General features: G+C 36.7%; 1 protein-coding gene and 1 long non-coding RNA gene across 9 annotated transcripts in view; both read right to left on the reverse strand.

Annotated features, from left to right (window-relative positions):
- The window catches only part of LOC134794278 (CUGBP Elav-like family member 4), an 883,344-nt gene that overhangs the window by 489,545 nt on the left and 369,754 nt on the right, over positions 1 to 24,045 (reverse strand). The gene's annotated exons all lie outside the window — the stretch shown is intronic.
- On the reverse strand, positions 163 to 1,056 carry LOC134806022 (uncharacterized). The gene is made up of 2 exons (XR_010146450.1): positions 596 to 1,056; positions 163 to 562 (listed from the first exon to the last, which is right to left on the reverse strand). It is a non-coding gene; the product is annotated as an uncharacterized LOC134806022 (long non-coding RNA).

Here is a 24,045-nt window from a genome sequence, read left to right on the forward strand (position 1 = left end):
TATGTCTAGTTTATTTTATGATTGGCATTTTCGCACGTCCGTGTTAATAATGATGGCTGTTATTGCTTATTAAAATATCCATATTATTATATATATAGGTTTATATTTACGATTTGCACATGTTGTTCGTGGACTTGGAAAGGGCATACGATAGAGTCCCCCGTAAGGTTCTGTGGTGGTCTATGAGAGAGAAAGGAATGCCAGAGAAGTATGTGCGGCTTGTTCAGGCGATGTATGACAGAGCCAGTACTTACGTCAGGTCGGAAGCAGGAGTAACCGACAAGTTCAATGTGGCGGTAGGTTTACACCAGGGGTCGGCCTTAAGCCCGTATTTGTTCCTCCTGGTTATGGATGCTCTGACATCGAACATACAGTAGGAGGCACCTTGGTGTATGCTGTTTGCCGACGACATTGTTCTTGTCGTAGAAAATGCACTTGAGGTCCAGAGCAGGCTGGGAAAATGGCAAGAAAAGCTGGAAAGTGTGGGACTCAAAATAAGCAGAACCAAAACGGAGCACATGTTCTGCGATTTCGGTGGTCTATCCAGTTTTTCCCATATTGCCTTAGATGGTGTATACGATGGTGTATAACCTACCAGTCTGCTCTGACTTCCGGTACCTTGGGTCATTGATCCAAAGTGACGGAAACATCGACCGAGACGTGAAAAATAATATAAATGCGGGATGGATGAAATGGCGACAGGTCTCTGGAACAACTTGCGATCCACGAATGCCCCTTAAACTTAAGGGGAAAATATACAGAACGATCGTGAGACCTGTTGTAATGTATGGATCAGAATGCTGGGCGACGAAAGTAGCGGATGAAAGAAGAGTGCACGCAGCGGAAATGAGAATGCTGAGATGGATGTGTGGAGTGACGAGAAAGGATCGTATTAAGAATGAGTATATAAGAGGAAGTTTGAAAGTAGCTCCAGTAACGGAGAAAATAAGGAGTAGTAGGTTAGCGTGGTATGGGCATGTAATGAGGAAGGATGAATGCCATATAGGCAAAAGAATGGTAGGGATGAATGTTGATGGACGGAGAGCGTATGTTAGACCCAATGGATGGATTGTGTGAAAGAGGATATGAGAAAGAAAGGAGTGAGTGCTGAGGAGACGAAAGACAGAGGAGAATGGAAGAGAAAAACATGTTGTGCCGACCCTTCATAACGTGGGATAAGGGCAGGGGAAAGAAGAAGAAGAGATATTTACGATTTACATTTTATGTATTCTGTATATTTAAAGAATATTATAGTTAAAATAATTTTAGAATCTACTTTAAGAACTATGGGCGATAGAAATAAGGGTAACACGTTTGGGCATAGCGAAATATTAGATTTTTGAATGATATAAGAGGCAAACGATGACCGTCGCTCATGGACACCTGCAACACCAGAGGGGTTGCAAGTGCGTTGCCGGTTTTTAAGATCTCTTTCCAATCTGGAGCAGCTGAATTGGATTTGTTTCTTAATCTGTTAGAAAAGATTGGCTACGCGCTAGTGACAACACGACGCAAATGTTTAAATAGAACGACAAACTTACCCCTCAAATTGATAAGTTTGCATTTGTACATTGTCTATAAAATAGTAATTTATGTTTATTTTTCCAACAAAGGTTTTCTACATGCCTACATACATCTCCAGATTTCAATTTCAAATAATCAAATGTTCAAAAGATAGTTTCCTTAAAAACAACACGACTGAATTTAGACCAAATTCTAGAATATTCAGGTTGTAACAGAAACGGAAACGGTAGTCGGCGATAATATTTATCTTAATTACGCAAACGCGAGTTTATCACCTGAAGTTAGCTGCGGTACCATTACTGTGGGCTTATTCTGATGGTGAGCACCAGAGGCCAGAATTTTTGTGGCATTTTTGAATTTTCATAGTGACCCATTTTATCGATATCCGATATACACATTACATATCGGTACAATATAGAACACAACATAATTATTAAACAAGATTAAAACTAGAGGAAGGTAAGCTTCTGGTAAGCTTCGGTAGCTCAGTTGGTTTAGAGCGATTGGACCGATGTTCCAAAAGTTCCCGAGTTGAGTATTTCCCGAAGCAGCGATTTATTTAACATTTTCTCTTTAATTTAAAAATTATTTTCTGAGTACGACAGTACAGTCATTTCCGAAAATGTTCTTTTTACTTGAAATTAAACTAAAGAATAAGTTCCTTTGAAGCCTTTTTTTCATGAATAAGGTAAACTTTAATGTGTTAAACTGTATCTGTTTGTTTTGATCTAGCATTGCCTTTGACTTTCTAGCTAGTAGATTCTGCCCTAGAAATCAAGATTTATTAAAAATAAGACCTGCTTAGCTGAATTTAATTTTCGCGACACCAAATCGTACAATTTATTTGTAAAATGCAAAATTTTAGGCAACACGATTACAAACAAACACACATTTTCCCTCTTAATGTTAACAGTTTACTTATTTTTCACCAAAAACCCAAGTATTTTCCCAAGCATCCAAAGAAAAACAAAACCACTGCCACTCGCTTATTCTGATATATCTGTACTCTCGCCAGAATACGCTACCTGGATGATAATGTATGCAAATTACCTTTAACTTGAGCGCAGCCTGCGAGCGCTGTATCAAACTTGTTATTTGTGTGTTTTAAGTTATGTGATGATTTACGTGCGCCGGATTACAGAATAAGGACACAGGGATGAGCGTATTGGCGAGTAAGGAGGTATATAATAATTACAGGCCAATTCGCACGTACACTGACATCAGAATGATATGTATACTTCCATGCGCACTTCCATAGTAAATTCCTCTCCCCTTTTTGTTCTCGTAAGGGATGATTTCAGGGATAAAAACAATCCTGAGTCCTTTCCCGGGACCATACCTACCTAAATGGGGACTGCGGTTAAAGCGTGAAGAGGTAACAGACAAACAGACAGCTACGTTCGCATTTATAATATACACAAATGTTATCCTTTTTAACTTTTAAAATATATTTTTTATTCTATCAGGCGCAAGTAAGGCTGGAGCTCACTTTTTTTTTTAGTTTAGTAAGAAAATATTTTTAACTGTTATCAGTCCTACTCAACTGTTCATCACCCGTCAATAAGTACCTACTTGACATTCCATCAAACGCATTCATCATAAGAGACGGTCTGCGATACGGCCATACTGACCTTTCACACGTCCTCACGAGAAGAGTAATCTGGATATCTATTTAAAAGTTGTCCATCCTATCCGTCTGTATGTCACCCGTCAGAACACAGCTTCAGTAATAGGTTTCGAGTGTAGCAGGTGTCGGCATCTTGATTTACACTAGCGCCGCCGGCGCCGAGCCTTATTAGCTGACAGACAGACGAGGAGATATTAATTATTATGAATACTATTAGAACTATCATTTTTGTTCTGAGATTTGGTAAAAGTGTACAAATTTTAATTAAATCATTTATTTACATACAATATATATATAGTGGTACTACTAAACGAAATTAATAACTAGCTTAAATCTAAAATAGGCCCATGAGGCATTGTACCAAGGATGCTGGCGGCATTTCCTCGCTGTATCGCAATGCTGATACGTTGTGCGAGGTAGCCGCCAGCTCTTCGGTCACTAGTTACGTCAACTAGACGCTTCGCGATTTCTGCGAACAACTTATGCGCGCTGGGACCCCATGGACCTAGAGTTTCAACTCCAAATGGTACAAAATGGTACTCTCTACCGAGGCTCTTATATTTGTTACGTTTTAGAATTTCGGCGCTTTCCGCCGCTCCTCCCGCTTTTACAGGTGGGACGGTGCCAGTGTGTCTACGCAGGTAGCATCCCACACCAAAATCCGTCCCAAGCTCCAAGGAACTAAAGACACCCCATCGGGCCTCTTGCCATCATCTCTGATAATGCCAGTCGGCACAAGAAGAGCAGGCACATTGATGGTGGCAAGAGACCGACGGACTATGTCATTAAGCGACGCATGTCTCGAAAAACGGCCTGCACTTTTTTGACAAGATAATCCGTAGTCCACGTCCGTGCCACAAGAGCATACGTGTGGCGTACACACCGAAACCCCGAGTCGCAAACCAGTCGCCAGTCTGAGGGAGGCCGGATCCAAGAAAGTACCAGTATTGGGCGAAGGATGGGCATGTAGCCAGTAACCGGCTTCCCGGGCTCCGACCGCCAAAAGCCTCGCGCGGTCTGGACCTGTACAGTTGTTTAGGAGAGTATTGTAAGTTAAATCACAGTAAACATTATCCCAACTCCTTTGTGAATTTGGGTTGTCTGGAAATTGTTTGCCTGGGCAAGCAATTTTAAAAGCATTTTTGGCGTCCCCAAAGCCCGCGATCTCACAGTTTGTGGGCAAAGCCCTTAAGATATTTCCTATGAGACCAGACGTGCTATGAGTGGACGCCAAAAAGGCTGGGGAAGCCACACTGGAAATTTTGCGAATTCCTAAACCTCCAAACCGAATATGTACAAATTGTAGACCAGGTAATTTTGAATAGAAACGTAACAATATTCATATATCATTCGACACAAGAGCTATAATGTTTCATAAAATAACTTTGGTAATAGAAAAGGGTATGTTTTAAGGTAAACAAAGTGCGTCATTTCAAACATAATGTTAATGTAAGATACTATTTTAATATAGTTGATGGAAAAAGCATTGAGTGTCTTCATGCATGTTTAATTTGGATAAATACCAATAGTTTTATCTATAGCCACAACGACAACGAAAGTAAAATAAAACCTTTTTTATTTACAATAAAAAAATTGAATACAACTATCTCAATACTCATTTTCAGTTTTTAAATGGGTATGGAATATGGAATGAAGGAGAGAGGGAGGTCATTGTGTATGGAAGAAAGAATATATTTTTTAATAAATTTCAGTTTTAATCATAAAAGTAATCGTTTACTAATAATCCATATTCATTCAAGATAGATTTTTTCTAACCAACACATCAATATTAAGACAAAAGCTGTTGTTCGAAACAAGCCAGAATTCAGCCTATACGTATAGTCCGCCCATTCCGTTATCCATTATCATAACTCAACGTCACGTATCTTGTCACCTTGTCAGGTGACAAAACGTGTTTACGACACGCGACACCTAGGTCTTAATTTTGTTGACATCGTAATACCTGAGAGTGCTATCATTAAGGTGTTGTGGGATTATAGGGTCACCTTTGCTTAGAAAATATTATCTATTTGTTGGTTTTATAATTTTCCTGTGATGTCAATATCATCTGGAAGTCGATTCTAATTTAACTATTTGTTGTTTTGTTATGGTTTTGACACGACCTTGACGATCGATTTGGTGATTGACGCGCATCTCACGCACGACCTTCACTTCACCTCGCATGCACCAATCAGCGTCGGCCATCTTCAAGGTCGTATTAAAATATACTTGGTCAAGCAAATCTTGTCAGTAGCAAAAGGCGGCAAATTTGAAAAATCGCAGGTTAGCAACACTGTTTTCGAATAATTCCAAAATCGCGTCTCATCTGTGTTTTATCTGTGGAATGTGGATCGTGAATGACAGCCTGTTTGTTTGTTTACATTCTGAATCATTGCTATTTGAAGAGAAATTTCTGCTGTCACCATTAAATACAGATATATTAAATAAGATCGTGCATGAATTTAAGCAAAGTCAAGGTACCTACAATGTACAATCATGCTCGTTGATCGTAAATATTTGTAAAATTTGAGGTTATGATAGTTACATTTTTTGGTTCGATGTACAATGCTGCTTTTCTTAGCGCAATACTGCTCTTTGAATGTTGCCCTACTTCACTTTGCTGTACATGGCTACTGACATACTTTGCTTGTCAGACTATATGTTCAAAACCGTTACAAATAGTTAAATCAGAATTGTAAATAAATGTTCACGCTTCACACATAATAATCGTTTAAATCCTAGACAAAATATGCGTGGCATAATATTTGAATATGCATACTTGTATAAACATACTTATAACGTGATTTACTTGTAAGAATTTTGTTATTTGTTCGTTTACAACCATTAATCATCAGAATAATAAACTCAACTACTTACCTATGCCTATACAGAATTTAAAAGCATTAAAGCATTAGTTAGACTGAAGAAAAAAAAGCAAAACGTTGTAAACAACGGAAAAGTACAAAATATTAAGAGAAAGATGCCTGGCAATGATCCAAATTATCAATCCTAATTTTGCAAGTGGTTTCATCGTTATTTAGGCACCTCAGTAGCGAATTTTTGATTTCAAACCTGCCAACCCATTAATCAAAATATTTAAGACATTTTCTCATGACAAAAAAGATGCTTTAATTTCATTTTTATATTTTTCAGTCTTTCTTCTATCAGACTTTTTCTTGACTCACAAACAAAGCCATCAATGGAAAAAAATATAACAATAATTTCATGAAGGAAGCAGCTTATCTCGAGAGACTCTCCCGACGAACGACCCTCAAACATCTTGTGTCCAAGTGCTTTCAGTGTAAATTCGGATGACATTTAATCATTTATGTAATGCGATGGGGACTAATGGAAGCCATAGGGAATTGTGGTGTGGGAAGAGTGAATTGTATTTTTTAATAAAAAAATTGAAACATAAAATAATGTCGTAGATCATTTTACACTTTTACACTTTTTTTTACATAAAAGTTCAATATGACACCTTGACAATGGGTTTTGCGTATTTAAAACTTCTCCTCTCTTATAAAACAAAAGATTAACTTCTATTCCACAAGAAACACACATAATACCTACATAACACACAACATTAGACGCCCTCAAGAAATCATAACCCTTGAAACTGTGAAATATAAATACAGAAAAAATATTTAATTGTGGCAAACAGACAAATAAATGCCTATAACAGAATTCGACCCCGGGTCACTACCGACTAGGCTAGGTGCGTTGAACATAAACATGAAATGATCTACATTAAAACAAATTAAAATCAGTAGTTAACTATATTTAGCATTGAAAGCTTTCTCTTTTAAAGCTGTTCACAAATTATTTTATTTATTCCAATGATTTCCCAACTAAAACCTCGAACGCAGCGAAAAACACCATCAACTCAATTCGAAAACACTTCAAACACATCGAGAAATATCTATACAATAAACAAGTATAGACTGTCCCTTGTTCCGAGCGATGGCAAGCGGTGGCCCGTGACGGATTTAATGAATGCTTAGCGATAAATAATAGACTTGTAGACGAATAATTAATCAGATTTGAAGCCATTGTGGCCGTGATTGCTCTGGGCCGTGCCTGCCAGGTTGTTTATCGGTAACTTTGTATAAATAAGCTATAGTATTTGTTAAGTTTTTGTGTATGCAAAGTTGAATTGGGATAAAAGTTAGTTGTTGGTCTGGGACAAGAGATAACTTAGTGGGAAGGGGTAAGTGGAATAAATTAATAATATTATTTTGCGGCGGCGTTGATGACAATTTCCTTGATAAAATGAATGACGGATTGAGCATCAAAACTATCATAATCACGGCAGTAATGCGGCGGCGAATGGCGACACGAAATTGACAGATACACAGGCATCAATAATGCCACCGTAGTAATGTCGCAACAGTAATACAGCTGCAGTTGATAATCGAATGTCACCTTTATTCAAGCTTACTGAGATACTAGGTCGGTTTATGTAAGATTGTCCTATTTTATTTTTAAGGCTAATTTGACATTAAAACGCGATGAAAGAAAATATGACAAGGAATCTTCCCTAAGTGTATCAAACACATCGTAATCACACATACCCACTTCACATTCCACGAATTCCCAAAGCTCGAAAGCAAAGAATCCCTAGCACTGCGACTGCTTTTGACAACCCTCCCCGTTACCGAGGTAACCTCGTTACTGCAGACTTTATTGTTTTATTCAATGTAAAACGCTTCGCTACTACACGCTACATGTATACACACGTAATAAAAGCCGCAATGTATTACATGCGACGTACGGGTCTCGGTGGTCTTACTTAATAATGGAGACTCCACGGACGCAGTCTCTGTGATGCTTTTTAGGGTTAGACTCTGTTAAATTGCTGCTGGGAATTTAGAGACATTTTACTCGTAAAGAGGAATCGCCTTTGAAACAAAATCATCATTTAGAGAGATCGTAAATAGTTCTAGCAACCCGCAACGTTACATACGAGTCAAATTCATGACATAAACTGAATGAAACTTAATTGCAAATGGATTCTGAGAAATACTCTATATACGAGAGACATTTATTTTGAATAATAAGCTAACTACATAAGGTAGAAGTACTAGTGCTCGACGCTGCACTAGTATTCGACATGGGCACTTTATGTCAAAGTGACAAGGATTAAATTTGAATACAGAAAAATCTTCGCCGTTCAAATTTAACCTATATTACTTTGACATAAAGTGCCCATGTCGAATACTAGTGCAGCGTCGAGCTCTAGTACTTCTACCTTACTTAATGTTGGAGTACAATTTTCTCAAAATTCACTGCAGTACTTATTTAACTTCTTGGTTTAATTCACTACACATTTTCTAGATTTGTAAATTGGATATATCGGTTCCGCCTTATCTCACATTCACCTAAAAACGTCAGTTCACTTTCCATAATTAGTATCGTATTATCAACATTATCGGCTAAGATTTAGATCACAATTAAATCAGTACATCTCTCGTTTTATTGTTTTCTTTTTTGAATGTGCTAAAAATTACAGGAATGAGGAAAGAAAGGGTAAACGAAACGCATAATGAATAAAAGAGATATCAATTCTCAATTGTAAATGTCATAAGGTCATAGAGTCCCTCTCTACGCCAAGTTTTCACTGCCAAGTAACACTGTACATGAGCGCCATACTTGGCGTTTGGCATAAAAATTGAGCGTGATCAATTACTTAATTTAAAAACAGAGCTACAGAACCTCAAAATCGAGTCAACCCAGTGTCGCACACTCCCCTCAGCTCCGCGGGACCGAGCGGAAAACGCTGCTTCCTTCCTTATTTGTCTAAAACTGACATGGCGGGTATAGGAGTAACTTTATTTAGTTTGCTTTTCTATTTTGCTCTCGGTATATCGTGTAATTGAAAAAGGGTCAGTACATATCAGCACTGGATTGGGTTCTCTTCTCGATTTAAGTGGGGTTTTTGAGTAGGGTTTTAGGAAAGGAATGCTTTACAATTTTATATTATTGGCAACGTTATATGAATTAAAAAGTTTATCGTAGATATAAAAACAGTCCAGTATAATCCAACTTTGCACCGACTTTAATAGAACAAAGTGAGGGAGGGCATATTTTGGCAAAAAAATCATTTTTGGTACAAGCTTTTATCGCTGACTGTACTTTTTTTTTCCACAGGCAACTAATACTCCTTAAGACAATTGTAACAACCCCAAAGACAATCAGTTTGCGTTTTTTTATCACAGAGTCCTGTCTCCATCATCAAATCAGCTCCAAGTCATTGCATTGTCAATCGATTTACTTACATATGTAGATATGAAAAATTTCAGCTTAATCATAAATCGGGAAGTCTGTCAAATTTAGCTACCAAGATTTGACCCATACTAACTAACATACATACTAACAGGGCATGTTAAATAAAACTTATATTATAAAATCGACAACCGTTCACTGTGAATTGAAATAACTTCCATTTTCCAAACCGAACACCATTATATTCAAATAACCGTTAGCAAATTCAACAGTCGAACGTTTCAATATGTTTAGCGGACAGCGGTGGCGGTGGCGTAATGCACATTTAATATGTCCGTGCAAGTGCAAGTTTTGTGGGAAACGGTCTTTGGAAAGTTAAGATGCACTTTCATCTAAATGAGCACTGGAAAAAGGGGGTTTATTTATTCATTATAATATAACTTAAAAGGTATGTACGTAAGTAAGTAAAGAACTTAATAGTAAAAAAAATTACCCATATCACCGTATCGTAAAAAAATATTTGAATATCGTCAATTTAAGGCGAGGTATGCCTAGATGCCTGTTTGGAGTACCTAGTTTTTATGGCACGACTAAAAAAAATGAAGATAAAATCGTTGACTGCCTAAGTGCCTATGGCATGAATAAAACTTATTTTGTGAAAATTACAAAAACAAAAAAAACGGTTCAACTTTATCCACGTTAGCGATTTCGCAAAAGACGAAGACAAAAAAAAGCATTTTTATCCAAATTATATGAACACGTGTTAAACTTATCCAATTCATTTTCCACAAGCCGCGCGTCCAAAAACAAATTACAAGCAGCCTTTTCAATAGTCGCATTCGCCGTCCCTACCCGCCGGTACCCACTTCAAAATCTGCCAAAATGCTTTATTGCTCCGCGCAACTTGTGCCGGCTCGTAGACTTCCACCCACAGATACTGCATTATGAACATACTCTAGGGTTTTGGGTGCGGCAATGATTTCATGTATTTAACTATAACTTTTTCGTTGTAAAATAGTTAGCAAACTATTATTTAAAAATAGGTAGTAAGCTCCAAATGTAATACATAGAAATGTTAAAATAGTTTCTGTTATTACAGTTTTTACCTATTTTTTCCCCAACCCAAAACCCCGGGGTATGTTAATAAAATACAATACCGCAAACAGTTCAACTTACTTGCATCCTATTTACCTTCACTGTAAGTGGTATTTCGGTTTAGAAATCTCATCTTAATCTGTTATTATTAATATAATACAACCTTTACACGACTCGCACTGCTACTTGCGCGTAGCAATAAGCGTGAGATATCTTTGTACCAATATATAATCATATTGGGTTTTTAAAAGTGACTGCTCCATTTTATACAACTAGACATGTCCACCCTGACAATTTACATTAGGTACTTAAAATTTGTAATTTACACGAGTGCAAGTGACCGAATCATGGTAGCTTGTAACATTAAATTTAATCATAGGTAATGAAAGAGAAAGCAGAATCTAATAAAAAAAAATGTGACCCAGACGTAAAAGCTAACTAAAATGAGGAGCTGCGCTCAAACTATATTAGTATGGGAACGTCATTAATTGATGACCGGGAGTCGTCTTGTTCCATCTACTGGATAGTAATCACTGTGCCGGCAGAGATAAAACTTTACAGGCATAATGAATCTTAATCTCGCCGTCAATTCGCGAAATTGTTCAAGTGTTCCGTTTAAAAACTCCAACTTATCTCGTTTGGTTTCAAATTAATTTTGTAATTGTCGTTGCGTAATTCGGTTACTTGGGTACCTGCTCGTCTTTTGTTTTTGTTTCCTTTTCATACAATTAGGATTGGGTCCAATTCGTCCGGGACATTGAGAGGTAATATTGATTTACTTTATTGAGGTTTTAAATTAATTTAATTCAACTCATATTATTTAGTAATGCATTTCTTATTTCCTTTATTTAACAGTTTTGTTTTGTAGTAATATACTCAAAAGTTTTAACCATTATACAAAGTAAATAAAAATGGTAACGCAATGGAAACGAAAATTTTGGAACACTATTTTTCTCGTATAAAGATCGAAAAAGCTTGTGTTTCGGTGTAGAAATAACATAAAATCTCCAAACTAAAAAAGTAGTTTACAACGTTCAATTAAATTACCTATAAAACTACTATAGGTATCCTATTACTAGGTTCCCCCATTCGTCACCAGACATTCATTCAAATTCAACTCTAAACACTAATCAACTCAAACCAGCAATTAACAATGACATATGAATGATAAACGGCCAAAGTATTTCGCTAACATTCGTTCGTCTCGAAGCCAGATGTCTGAACTTTTAATCCTTAAACCCCATAGGTACCAGGCCTTGGGGAAATGAAGTTTAATAGTGATGGAAAAGAGTCTTTGGAGTAAACTTTTAGACTCGTGTCTTTTTAGTAATTTTTAAGACTCTATTCCACACGATCACTAATAAGTAACCTCTATCGTATGTGTAGCATAAGGACCCTGACCGCATATTTAGTTATCTTTTTGCACTTTTTTTGGAGATTTGTTTTTTGCTCGATACGACAAAACTGAGGTAAACCCACAATTTTAGACCACCTACCACATACGAAATGTTAATCTATTTTTTTAGACTCAAAGACTCATAAATATTAAAATACGTAAACAATTTGGTAGGTAGGTACTCTAAAACGGAACAGCGGAGTCTTATAATACAACTGAGTCAAGTTACCAAATATAGACTAAAAGACTCGAATTATAAGTATCACTATTTTTAAGGCGGTACATTCATAACAGGGAGTCACGCTTCAAAAATACTAAATATAAAACTAAAGACTCAAAAACCTTGGATTTAAAAAAGGAACAGCGCAGAGTCTTTTAAAACTGAGGCAAGTTTACCAAATATAGACTAAAAGACTCGAATTCTAAGCATCACTAGTTTTAAGGTGGTACATTCATAACTGGACGGGGACTTAAATCCTGTAAAGGAGGAAGCCTGTGCTCCGGGTCGTCTGAGCTAATATGAAAGGTTGCTTAAATATAAGTCTGGGTCTTTTCAATTCTTTGATCATGCCTAAAGGAAGCCTATTATGTACTGAGCATTATTTGCCGGAATGACTGTCTTTTAATTGAAGCTCTAATAACTGAGATGGATTATCTGATATAATGGACTGTGTTTAGTTGGAATGTTACGGCAAATATCACAAATTAAATAATATTAAGATAATAAAACCCGGCCTAGTGCGAGTCGGACTCGCGCACGAAGAGTTCCGTACCATTACGCAAAAAACGGCAAAAAATCACGTTTATTCTATGGGAGCCCCGCTTAAATATTTATTAAGTACTATATTCTATTTTTAGTATTTGTTGTAATAGGGGCAACAGAAATACATCATCTGTGAAAATTTCAATTGCCTAGCTGTCACGGTTCATGAGATACAGCCTGGTGACAGACAGACGGACAGACAGACAGACGCACAGCGGAGTCTTAGTAATAGGGTCCCGTTTTTACCCTTTGGGCACGGAACCCTAAAAAACAAAATAAGCCAATATGCTCATATACTTTACATAAAGCTGCTTCAACGATAAGCTGTGCGCTAGGTCATTAAATAAAGTCCTTACACCTTAAATAAATAACGGTACAAAACCAGATTTAAGCTTTTACGATTTTTACACATTATTATTAACGAAAACGAGGGGGAGACTTGTCAGAGTAAACGCGAACAACGTCATCCTCGAAACGTCGAAGGTAATTTTAAACCTTAATTATACGCGATTAAGTCCCATTTTCATTAATAATAAGATACGATAAAATTAATTTTAATTAATTTTTAACAAGCAGAAAAGTCTGCGAATGACGATGCTATTAAGCTTAGAATAAATTTAAAAGTGGAAAAATTGCCTTTGGTGAGACTTGAACTCACGGCCTCATGATCGATACTCCAGCGCGCTGCCAACTGAGCCACCAAGACTTTATTCATAGCCAGCGAATCTTCCCACCATATGGGTCTAGGGGACCCTTTATCTTAATGACTATTCGTCTGCCTATCTGTGACCTAAAAAAATCCAATATTTAATAAAGCCACTGCGGCCCTTAAAAACAAATGCAAAGCGAAAACTACACGGCAAACATTAAAAAGCAGCCGAAGCTGCAATAAGTCGGGCATTTCTCACCTCTTGTCCGATCCGCACCAAAGTGGGAATAAACAAGGCAACTTTTGCCATTCCGCATTGTGAAGATGGAAACTGCTTTTATACAGAGCCGTGTTCAAATTAAAGTTGCCAGATTACAGAAATGTAGTGTCGAGTTGTACATTGCATCTTGAAGACGGAATTTCGGCGTCGGCGGGATAAAATTACCGAAGTTATTAAAGTGGAAGTGGTTTGAATATGTGATTACTGTTTACATGGAATACGTGTTGGTTGGATGTTGTTTTGCATTTATAATGTAATGTTTTTAAAATCTAACGTTATGCAGTTACTAATTATTAAAGTAGCGTAGGTAGATGATGTTTAACACATATCTCTGTCTTTATTGTTACCACTATTGTAACGTAAAAGGCATATAAATATCAAAGTAAAATCAAATAGTTATAATTCATCGATCCTTCGTCTAGCCTGCTCTGTAAATAATCAGGCCCATAATTATTCACTAATAGTTGGTTATTTTTTTACAAATGCTGAAATTTGATTAAGGTTTGTTAAAGTTATTTTGAATAATTGCCTTGATTGACGGATCGCAAACTTGTTAGGTATTGTTTTGACAGGTTTCAAGAACAATCGGCGTCTGCTCAGATTACACTCATTTCGGAGGGAGGTCTACTTTAGAAAATAGACATTTTCATGTTCTCATTTGGTTATAATTAAATTGCTCGGGATTAACCCTTATTAGTACAAGGGGATATTATTTCCCACTTGGTCAATTCGTAGGTATTAAATCAATTTTGTTTACAATGCAAATTATATCAATTCCTATATTTTTACTAGTCTCGTCTTCGCAATATTGATTACAATTTATTTATCAGTATTTTTAGTCATGTTTTTGTAATTTTAGTTTTTCATATTGATTTCAAAAGTTAACGACTCAAAAAAATAAACAGTATCTACAGTTAAATAAATGGACATCACACGACTGTTTTTTTTGATTAGTCGTCGTCGTCGTAAATAAAATGATCTAAAAATAATCATGGAACAGCCGGGTATAATATTGTCATACCTAAATAATTAAAGCTGTAGTACCATGCCCAAATAGCGTGTTTTTTAAATTTAGTTTAGATTATTTTAAATCAGGCTATGTACTACAGTCCGACGAAATACCAAGTAATTTTTGCCTACAAAATATATCTTGGGGTGATTAGAATGTCCAAATAACAGTAATGCAAAAACTGAAATTAACTCAAGAAAACAGATCACTACAACGTGTGATGTAAGATAGGCACCGCCTATAGCTAGAGGCGTAGCAAGCACCTTTGAGATGTGCCAAGCTAAGTTCAATCTTATGCCAAAATTACAAGGACTGATTTTATTAGTTTATTCAGCTTAGCTCAAATTTTACCCGGTTTAAGTTTTATTAACTATCGGTTGGCATTCATTTATTTTTATTTTGCTTCATTGTTCTGAAAAATAACGATTTCATACCAGATTTTGGTTCCACATAAAATTTATTTAAGTATGTATGTACAGTCTACAAACATTAAATAATTATCTTGTAGACTTTGGAAACGTAACCTCATTCATAAGATCTTACATGCAAATACAAAAAATGGCGTTCAGTCATAAACAATGTGTTCAATGCATGGACGCTTCTTGCATAACCATTGTCAGTTGGTCACGTGCTCGACAAGGTTACGTTCCCTCTTATCATTTATATACCTGATTCCGCTGTTCATGAACTGAATCACGTAGACACGCTGCAAACAACTACCAACACGTCAGTTCATAAAACTGTCATCCGCACATCAACTATAGCATCAACAGTTTGGGTGTAGTGTAGATCCTTGGGAGTCCGAAGGTGACTGGCGCGCGGCAGATGCGTCAGCAACAGGCGGTTTAAGAGGTGGAGCTAGCAAGCGCATGCGTGGTACGAAACCTCGTTGCCATGGCAACCTCCCTCCGAATGTTTGTGATTTCGTAATACACCCATTTCTGAAAGAAACTTCCGTGATTGACGCGTAACGTTCAATAATTGTGTTTGGGGGTTTCATAAAGTAACTAGTAAGGCTTTTAGTTGATAATGTTGATATACCTACGCTTCAAGTTTACTCGCTTTTGAAAGGTTAAAGTAAGACTTCGGAGCTCGACAAAGACGTAATCAATGTTTGGGGAAAACATAAAACCGTGGGTTTACAATACGTTTTGTACATGAAACTTTGCCTTGTCTGATATTTGCACACTGATTCTATTTGGTAGACAATTGTGGTGTACCACCTCTATCAATTGAGAATTGAACGTTATATTTATTCGAAGTCCGTTGTTTTTGATGACAATGAAATGCCAAAATTATAATAATATTAATTAAATTAAATTAACAAATACTTACGAGTGTACATGTATGGGCAGTAAATCAAAAAAGAAATCACAAGTAACATTCCTTTATAACATAAAAAAACAACACTCGCTTCAGAAATGTTGAATAATAATTATGTATGTCAATAATAATAAAAATATTTGTAAGTTAGGTAAGTATAGGTATCTATCAAACACAAATCTCTAAACAAATCTTTTGAACGACAAAATTAAAAGTATATAATATCCTTACTAATCATTACCTATATACAGTAGGTACATACCTACGCATGAAATGCGGTCAAAAAATTCTGATCGCTATTTGACAAGCGCACTCAAATTATCCCGGATTAAGGTGGCGTAAATTGTTTTTGCATTTCAATCTCTTTGTAGAATTATCTGTTCAGTTGCAACATTCAATAAACCGTAATTGCATCACTTATTTTAATTGAAATAACAATACTATTAGATTTGTCGCTTGCTTCTGCAGGTTCTAATCAATATTATAGCAGTAATATAATAAGTTTCATAACTAAAAAGGTTTCTGTCTAAAATTTTATATTTGCTACCAGCTTTTTCACACACTGACTGTACTTTACTTTCAACACGCACCTAATTATCGAGACAATTTTCAAAAACCAAAACAAAATTAAGTTGCGTTGATTTATCACAGACTTTGTTTTTCTTAGATGGTACCATAATATTGCATGGTACCCAACTTACATAGTCGTATATAAGTACCTATGTGAATTTCCAGCTCAATCAAATAATGACAAGTGGGTTTAATTAAGCTTGCAAGTTTGTATCCGAACATGCATACAAACATATATTGGAAGTTAAATAAAAGCTTGTAAATATATAACATTTCACAGTATTGTGTAAAAGGTGACTAGCGACATCTATTATAAAAGTCATAGACTATATTAACCACGTCTTTAGACGTCTACAAATTGGAGTAGGTTTTTTTTTTTTTATAACTGACCATCCCTACTAATATTATAAATGTGAATGTATCTTACTCTGTTTATCTGTCCGTATGATGTATCTTTACATTTAAACCACTGAATCGATTTAGATGTATTGGAGATAGTTTGAGGCCTAGGGTAAAAGGATTTTTTTTTATCAATCATCATCATCATCATCCGACAGAAGACGCAGGCGCGGGCAAAAGGTTTACAATATGACTAATCTCTTAAATAAGCCCACACAAGCTCATCAAACTTAAACCGGAAATTTTGACTATTAAGTTTACTCTCCCGAGCTAAAAGTCCTCAATTTTATTTAAGTGCGGTAAAAATAAAGAGCACTATTACCAAATAAAACCTAACCTCATTCATAACGAGGTCCTCACAAAGTTAGCTTATAAACATAATATTTTAATTCATCATAAACGTAAATAAAAATGCACGTCCGTAACATATACTGAGGGCAAAAGAGACATATCCCCAACTCATTTCAACTTCCAGCGCTCTGAAACTCGTATCAGCTTCGACCTCGTTTAGAAAAGTGAACTTTATAGTCCACGGGCCAAGGTTGCTTTTGTATTGTCCATTTAAGTACGATACGAGGTTGGGGAAATAATGGAAATTTACTGGAGTTTGTCGTAAAAACTTGCAGCGTAAAACATGTTCATTAAGACTTCGGTAAGTGACATACTCGACGAGGTATGTAGGTGCTATACGGCGCCGCAGACTGGTAGAAAAGCAACCTCATAGTCTGGAATTACAGTGCCTATTAACGGCAATATGTATAGGTAAGCTAGTTTACCATATTACCTACGTAAGTGCCTAGCTAATATGCAAATTGTTTGCGCGGTAATGGCTCTATCCTTAGAGCATTTAATAACTGGAGTCGCCTTTAAGAGCTTATTACCCCTCTGCCGAAAAACTTGCACAGTTGTGCAAACTTTTGTATGGACTGACATGGCTATTTGTACGTTACGTACGGATCATGTCGAAATAGCAATACATTTATTTGACGTCCCCTCCCCCGCAAAACTCGGCAGACTGTTTCTTACAGAAAATGACAGCCATGACGTCTCCAGTTACTAAATGCTCTAAGTCTCTATCACTCTTCCATATAAGTGCGATAGAGAGACATTAGCGTTTCGTTCGCTACAGCGCAAACGATTGACCCTCTGACATCGATTTTTATAGGAATACTTACGCCACTGCAACGCTTACCAAGGCATCTTGCTTACTGTTGCTACAGTTGTCATTTTAAAACTACCCCGCTTCCGCTGATTTAGGGTAACTACCCCAATGCTATCGAAACTTTTATGTTGTCACAGCTGCGTTAGAGTTACGTCCCTGCGTTTTTTTTTACACTGACCATCGTCGCTGAAGCTGTTTTTGTCGGCTGTGTGATGGTTAATGTTAAACTGCGCTTCACCGCGAAAGTTATATCGCGGCCATCAAACGGCGGGCATGGAGTAATGAACATTCCCGGTTAAAATAGTTGGCATCATTATAAAACGCCTTGAATTGCTGCACAAAAATGTTAAAGAAACTTTTTTTAGGGTTCCGTAGGCAAATGGCAAAAAACGGAACCCTTATGGATTGGTCATGTCTGTCTGTCTGTCCGTCCGTATGTCACAGCCACTTTTTTCCGAAACTATAAGAACTATACTGTTGAAACTTGGTAAGTAGATGTATTCTGTGAACCGCATTAAGATTTTTACACAAAAATAGAAAAAAAAACAATAAATTTTGGGGGTTGCCCATACTTAGAACTGAAACTTAAAAAAAATTTTTTCATCAAACCCATACGTGTCTATGGATAGGTCTTCAAAAATGATATTGAGGTTTCTAATACCTATAATTTTTTTCTAAACTGAATAGTTTGCGCGATAGACACTTCCAAAATGGTAAAATGAGTGTCCCCCTGTAACTTCTAAAATAAGAAAATGATTTAACTAAAAAAAATATATGATGTACATTACCATGCAAACTTCCACGGAAAATTGGTTTGAACGAGATCTAGTAAGTAGTTTTTTTTTTAATACGTCATAAATCGTAAACCGCAATTTTATTATGTTACTTGCTGCTACGGAACCCTTCACGGGGGAGTCCGACTCGCACTTGGCCGCTTTTAAAATCAAAATTTCCTTCTATTTCTTGTGAAATAGTGTAAAATCTTCAATAAAGACAATTCGTCAATTCGGCTGCCCTAAGCAGAAAACAAGTAACTCGAAAATTTTCAAAAACGGTTTTTTTGGATTTTCGGAATCTACAATTTCAGGCGCATCTTTCACCAAAAAAATAATTGTAAAATAATGTGTAGTTTTCAAAATATTCATGTTTTTAAAATCCGAGTATCTTTTTTTGACCCTGTATTCTACGCTAAATTCAAGTATATGTCCCATTTCTACGCTAAAGACAAGTAACTAAACAGAGATACTTGTAATTCATATAGATGACCGAGATACTTGAGTTTAGCGTAGATGTTCGTAACTGCGAATTAGTTTATTACAATGGTAAAACAAGTATCTCCCAACACAATCTGCGATTTAGGTTAGAAATTAGTTACATAGTTATACAAAAGGTACCTTGTTTAAAGACATACATAGAAAACAAATTTGCTTAGAAATATTCCTGTCAAAGGTGAAAAGTCTGTGAAATTTAAGATTAAAGAAAAAGTGTTGTTAAAACAATTAAAATTATCTGTATTGTCTACACTGTAGACTCTACAGTAATGAAAACAGAACACTAGAATACGCCAAAGAAAGAGGAAATCATAATTGTGCCGTATCCGTGCCAAAGGTTTTGGCAAAAATTAGAAACAAACAACAACTGACTGTATTCAATTGACCAAAAGGGAAATATTTAATCCAGGAATAATGCCAAAATTTGAATTTTTATAAAGACACTTATTATGTGGTAAAGTGAATCATCTGAGGTCAATCTCGAGAAGTCTATTAGTAGAGTTCGACCAAGAAAAGTATGCAGAGATGTTGAGAGCACACCAGTGCCTGTGTTATTTATATGTCATAATTTCATAGAAGTTTGACGTTTAAAATAACACCTGCACTGGTGTGCTCTCAACATCTATGCAGACTTTTCTTGGTCTAACTCTACTAATAGACTTCTCGAGATTGACCTTTTGCTGTCAAAATCTCTGCAGACTTTTCTTGGTTTAACTCTAGCCACTAAAGAGATCCACCAATTACTTACCATATTAATAGGTGTATATCAGCAAAATTTCATATATGGTTTTATAAGAAATAGGTAAAACTGACTTGAAGGATTTAATTAGATTTTTACTTTGTTGCAATTAAAGTTAAATAGTAAATAAAGTAACTATGTACCTAAGTATGTATTTATCTATACATGTATGTATATAACGTAGCCTAGTACTCATAGTACAAACTTTGTTTAATTTGGGGCTAGGTCAACCAGTGTAAGATTGTCCCCAAATATTGATTTTTATGAACTCACGAGCTCTCACCATTCCATGCACCTGCCTCATTCCTATCAAACACGTCTGTCAAATAGGACTATAAAAAATGCAAGTCGGGCTCGCCCAGAGAGCGTTCCTTACAAATTTAGTTATTGATTTTTTTATTTTTTACAAATTTATAGTTTTCAGATTATTCCCTGTACTTATAATGTAATACAATATTACTTGCCAAATTTCATAGTTCTAGGACAACGGGACTTCTCGTTGACCTAGCTACCTACTACCCACCTACTTAGGTACCTTTAAATTTTGAATCCCTTGAGAATGTCGAAATTTACTTACGTATTTTGGCATAAACCACCGTATCTTTTTTTTACGTTAATGTAGGTGTTTAATTTTTTTCTACATCTTTAAGGGAATTTAGACCTGAGTATATGGTTTTAATTTCAACTCGATACCTCCACGTGTTTCCGAGATAAAGGATCTTGACAGACAAATGGACGGAGGACGGACGGACAACAAAGTGATCCTATAATGGTTCCGTTTTTTCCTTATGAGGTATGGAACCCTAAAAAAGAAAAGTTCGGAAGCAGGATCCTGTAAGGTACCACCCATCCACGAAGACAGAGAGTTTGTTGAAGGAATGGGTCATCGTATCACAAAATAATCTCTGAAAATAAATAAAATCGATGAAATAGGTACCAATAACCATGTGTCAGAAGGTACGAGGATGGCAACATCAATCACTAATTAAAAAAAAGTCTATTTTCCAATAGAAAAGAACTTTAAAATATATAAAAAAATATATTATTTTTTCAAGCGTTTTATTATCTAACAGGGATTTTGAAGTCGATAAACCTGAAAGAAATAAAAATCAGTTTTCGGTAGCTTATGTTATTAGCTTTCATTTGGTACCATTTCCTTCAGAATTGCATGAAAATTGGAAAAGTTATTGAGCGGAGAGCCAAATATGTTTAGTATTTAAGAAGCTAAAATGCTTGCTATTTCCAAGCTAAACACGAGATACTTGAATGTGTGTAGAATGGTTCTGAGATTTTCGGGCAGTAAACTACACAGAAAACATTTTATGCCTGTACAAAGTTTAATATACAAGAATAACAAAAAATAAAGTCTGTATAAGCTTAATTTTATCGCCTTTAACATAATGGTATAAACAGATGTTACATTTTAGACCAAATACCTAACAAAACTGACAAATTACGTTTTTTTGCTCTCCTCAAAAATTTGACAAAACTGGGTTACTTGTTTTCTGCTTAGGGCAGCCGAATTGCCACTGAGTTTTATTTACCACCACCAATAATCTTTTATACGTTTCGTGACCCACTAACATGTCGATTGAAGTGTATTGAGTATAATTTAAAACTGTATAGTACTTATAAAACGGACGGGTCGCTGCATGCATTAAAGAGATGAAAGTATGAACTCGCGGATTATCTACTTAATGCGTCGCTTACGAGTACGAGGTCCGAGTGATGTGCGTTCGCGATTTTTGTTTTTCCAGTTCATACCGTACTAAATAGTGCGATAATAGGGGGTGGGAACGGGAAAAGGTGGGGGGGGGGGGGGGACTGTAATGTTCTGGCGCCAGAGTGCAGCACTAGCCCCCCAAGTAAAACAACGGGTTGCACTCCGGGAGTGCCGACAGAAGTGAAAACTCAATGACTAGTCAAAAATGTCTGCAGCACTATGTATAATTGACCCATCTCCTTTCTATTGAAAAACTTTAGTTTCGAAATTGCTGGTCAGTGAGCTTGTTTAAAATTCGAAATTCAAATTTGTAGCGTTAATTGTTTAAAATTCGAATAGAAATTGTAAAGTTACCTTGCAGGCCTCGCATCTAAATATATATGGTCATGATATTTTGAGTTTTATTCACCAGTACTGGAGTTCACTTTTATTAGCGATTTCATCAAGATGTAGCTTTATTGAATTATATTTGAGTGATATAAAGTTAGAATGTAACTGTGAGATCCTCGTATTTCAACCCGTACAAGATTAGAACCTTTTTCATGTAATGTCATAGTTTTTAGGGTTCCGTACCCAAAGGGTAAAACGGGACCCTATTACTAAGACTTCGCTGTCCGTCCGTCCGTCCGTCCGTCCGTCCGTCCGTCCGTCCGTCCGTCTGTCACCAGGCTGTATCTCACGAACCGTGATAGCTAGACAGTTGAAATTTTCACAGATGATGTATTTCTGTTGCCGCTATAACAACAAATACTAAAAACAGAATAAAATAAAGATTTAAATGGGGCTCCCATACAACAAACGTGATTTTTGACCAAAGTTAAGCAACGTCGGGAGTGGTCAGTACTTGGATGGGTGACCGTTTTTTTTTTGCTTTTTTTCGTTTTTTTTTTTGCATTATGGTACGGAACCCTTCGTGCGCGAGTCCGACTCGCACTTGCCCGATTTTTTTTCTTTATTGATTTAAATGCCATCTAAATGAGTGGCCATCTAAACGTTACGGTCACGTGATCGCGTGACGCTGTCTCGAGTTTATCATTTTTCCCCACCTCAAAAAATGCTCAGCGTCGCTAAAGAAGTTTTCACTTCAAAAATAGAGTAACTTATAAATACTAGAGAGGAAAATGAAGACAACGTTTGTATGAAAAGGCGATATCACACGGAACCTCCACTTTCATCTTTAATGTACATGATGGCGCCGTAAACAGCAAAATCTTGACCGTTTTAACCGCCGTCCCGCAAAAGGTTAATATATTAGTTCCAAAGACCACTTATCGCCGACACCACATGTTTCAAACTCTGTGATATATCGACCTCCAACTTGCCAGGAAATCTTACCTTGCAGCTCAGACTTGGACTTAGCACTTGTTACGAATGAGTTAGAGCGTTTATTAAGTTTAGTATCAAGTTTTATAAGTAATTTTGCATCTGAGCTTTAAAAATACGTGAGTAAGTAATGCGATATACTTTGTACTCGAATGCTAGTAGAATAGAAGTATTTAGAAGTAAGTTAGGTAAGGTCAATACGGATAAGTGTGGCTGCGAGTAAAGTGTGACTTGCCTTTACATTGGGCCCTGATTACATAACTAGTAGTTCGCCCTGAACTGAGAACTCGCGGTTTGCCAAAAATTATATAGAGCGATTGACTTTGTTGCACCTACTTACTCGTATAGTTCGACATAAATTAGTAGAAAATAATTTTCAGGAAAATAAACCGACTTCTATGGGGGCCGGTGAAAGATTATTGTGCATAGATGGTGCACTATGTAGAAAAGGAGGTAAAACCACCCACTTTTCTAGTACTTAGGTAGCATTTCGTTTCTGTAAGGGTCGCAGTGTTAGCCTCACAAACCCACTTCTCTGATAGCAGTTCGGTTCTGTGAGGATTGCAGTTCGAACCTAACCAAAACCAATTTTCTAGTAGCATTTCGTTTCTGTAAGGCTCGCAGTTCTAACCTAACCTAACCCACTTTCTTCGGTTCTGTGAGGATCGCAGTTCAAACTTAACCTAACCGACTTAACGGCGCGTGCGGTGCGGTGTACGGGGGTTTGAGCGGGAGGGGCTAGTAAGTTTGGCATCATTATACTTTATACCTACATTTTATGGTAGGTAATCATAGTGGTTTTTTTAGCTTAGGTATCAGTGGTTTTCCGGGTCAAGGTCCGAGTCCGGGTCCGAGTCCAGGTCCGAGTCCGGGTCCGAGTCCGGGTCCGAGTCCGGGTCCGAGTCCGGGTCCGAGTCCGGGTCCGAGTCCGGGTCCGGGTCCGAGTCCGGGTCCGAGTCCGGGTCCG

The sequence above is a fragment of the Cydia splendana genome, chromosome 1 (genome assembly GCF_910591565.1).
Source record: "Cydia splendana chromosome 1, ilCydSple1.2, whole genome shotgun sequence".
Taxonomy (NCBI): Eukaryota; Metazoa; Arthropoda; class Insecta; order Lepidoptera; family Tortricidae; genus Cydia; species Cydia splendana.